The following is a 2,743-nucleotide window of genomic DNA, read 5'->3' on the forward strand; positions in this document are numbered from 1 at the left end:
TGGGCGTTTACCTTTCAATCAATGGTGCTCAGTACATTGTGGCAGACTCAACTAGAAGCTATACAACAAGAAAATCCTGTCATCATCGCAGAGCGATCTCTACATAGTGTGGTCAAGATGTTCGCAAAAACGCAGAAAGACGCTGGATTTATGAACGAAGAGCAGTATATATTGCTTGACAACACAGCCAAGACTATGGTATCTCAGTAAAAGAAAAAGGAATACTTCAATATCTTCGAGGCAGTGCAGCGACAGCCTATAAAAGGACCATCAAAGGGCAAGGGATGAAGAGAGCACATTGTCCAAAGGTTACATCCAACAGCTTCATCTGATTCTGGACAACTGGATGGAGAACGAACCAGGATTCATGCAGTAGGGGATGCCACAGGATCTCCAGAGACTGTGCAACAACAAGTCATCGAGGCCTTGGGACAATTACCAAGTTAAGTGTGGTAAAACATTGGTGTTAATTAGGGTGCGTCGATATGCACGACTTTTCAGATGCAGCTTTTGGGTAGCACTCAAAAGTTTCTTTTTTTTGTGTGATTCCATAAATGACCTCGGTTTTGCGATAGGACAAAGCCTTCATGACCCTACCGGCGTTTTATGTCAAAAAGCGGGTTTTTGTATTTTTTCTTTTTTTGGTTCCGTATTCCATCCCAAACTAAGGGGCGGCTGTTGCACGGTCGGATGGCCACCGCCTACACTAAATACAATTTTGCAGCTTGGCAGGCCCACCGGACACCTCACGTGTGTGTCCCAAACCTCAATTTTCACCCTTTTTTATAACAATTTTTCATTTTTTTCCCTTTTTTTCAGTTTTTTATCAAGGATTGTACCGACCCGTCGGTCTATACCATGACCAGAGGTTGTATAAAACAGTGTAGGGGTACATAGAACGCAAGGCACCCCCCGGACCGGGGCTGTGTGGGGGGGGGGAGGGAGGGAGGGGAGGCGGAGAAAACAAATCCCGAAAATCGGCCCAAATCAGCTGTTTTGCCTGGGTAAATACTGTATTGCGGTGCAGCTAGCTCGGCAAGGTTTTACCCCTTGCATACCCAGGACACACCACGAGCGCGTCCGGTACGAGGGGATACGCGAGAAGAGGCCGCGGCACCGCCGATCGGAGCGCCCCCAGCGGCAGTGGTGGGGACTGGCGGGGGGCTCCGTGAGACGCGAAATTTCAAACTGGTCCGGGGAAGGGAAAACACCGCTAGAAAAAGGAACGAACTAATTAAGTTGGCAGAACAAAAGAAGCAAGTAGCAAAACAAATTTTAAGGAAAAGCGCGCGTTTACGGTCATTTCTGTTCTGTCTGTCAACCTGTGAAGATGTACTCAAAGGAAGCATGTTCATGTGAGTAACAACACGGCCCCTTAGACTTTTGATCTTTTCTCTAAAAAAAAAATTTCTTGTCGGCCTCCGGTGTCCATACATATGAACACAAGAAAACTTGTACAGGCCATGCGCTCCAGACATGGTCTGGATCCAACAGAGGCAAGCAGTGAGCCCAAGAAGGGAGCGACTTGTTACGTGTGGGACAAAGTTTGTGTAGTCTCATGTACATGTGAAAACCACCTCATCGGCTTAAACATCTGTAAACTTATTCACGCGGTCTATTACAAATTAAAATCACAAACACCAATCAACATAACTATTTAAGAAGCTCAGTTATGTCCGCACAAATATTTTCTCCACTTTTTCCGTTCGGACCCACCCACATAATCCTTCGTCCGCCAGGGGCGGCACAGTTACTACGTTTACACGGGGGAGCTAGCCTCGGTCAACTCGAGGGGGGGGGGAGTGGAGGGGAGACACCACTCAGACAGGGCTAGCAGACGTCGTTTTCACGCGGTGCCGGTGGGCGTTGGGGGTGACTTTCTAACCTCAAGATAGCCTAAAAAATTTTCGAATTTAAGTCGAAATCAGGTCGAAATTTGCTTTACGCAATAGACAATGGATATTTTTATTCAGAAACAATCAGTTACAAGTGGTAAAAATCAAATCAATAAAAATTACATAAAATAGAATAAGTAAATTAATGATTTCATACAACAGAAAACTGCTTCCCAATTTTTTTCCAACGATTTCAAGGTGTATTCAAAATAAAGAAAATAGATGGGCTTACAACACCTCAAAAACACTGCGCACCCTAACCCTACTTGACCGTGTGGTGTTTTCACGTTGGAGTTAGCCTCGGCAACGAGTTAGCCAGGGGGCTCGAGGGGTCTAACTCGTTGACCCCCCTACGTGTTATGCGCGTGAGTTGACCCCGGCTAGCTCGAGACCTACCCCCTCCACTCCCCCCCCCCTCGAGTTGACCGAGGCTAGCTCTCCCGTGTAAACGTAGTAAGTATCACGGTGCCCCGCGCCAGTCCCCACCACTGCCGCTGGGGGCGCTCCGATCGGCGGTGCCGCGGCATCTTCCTGCGCGTATCCACTCGTAGCGGACGCGCTCGTGGGGAGTCCTGGGTAGGCAAGGGGTAGAAACACTTGCCGAGCTAGCTGCACCGCAATACAGTATTTACCAAAGGCAAAACAGGGCAAAACAGCTGATTTGGGGCCCATTTCGGCATTTGTTTTCTCCGCCTCCCCTCCCTCCCCCCTCCCCCCCCCTACACAGGCCCGGTCCGGGGGCTGCCTTGCGTTCTATGTACCCCTAAATGTTTTATACAACCTTGGTCATGGTATAGACCGACTGGGTCGGTACAATCCTCGATAAAAGCTGAAAAAAAAGGGAAAAA

Source organism: Thrips palmi, unplaced genomic scaffold, assembly GCF_012932325.1.
Source record: "Thrips palmi isolate BJ-2018 unplaced genomic scaffold, TpBJ-2018v1 HiC_scaffold_10, whole genome shotgun sequence".
Lineage (NCBI taxonomy): Eukaryota > Metazoa > Arthropoda > Insecta > Thysanoptera > Thripidae > Thrips > Thrips palmi.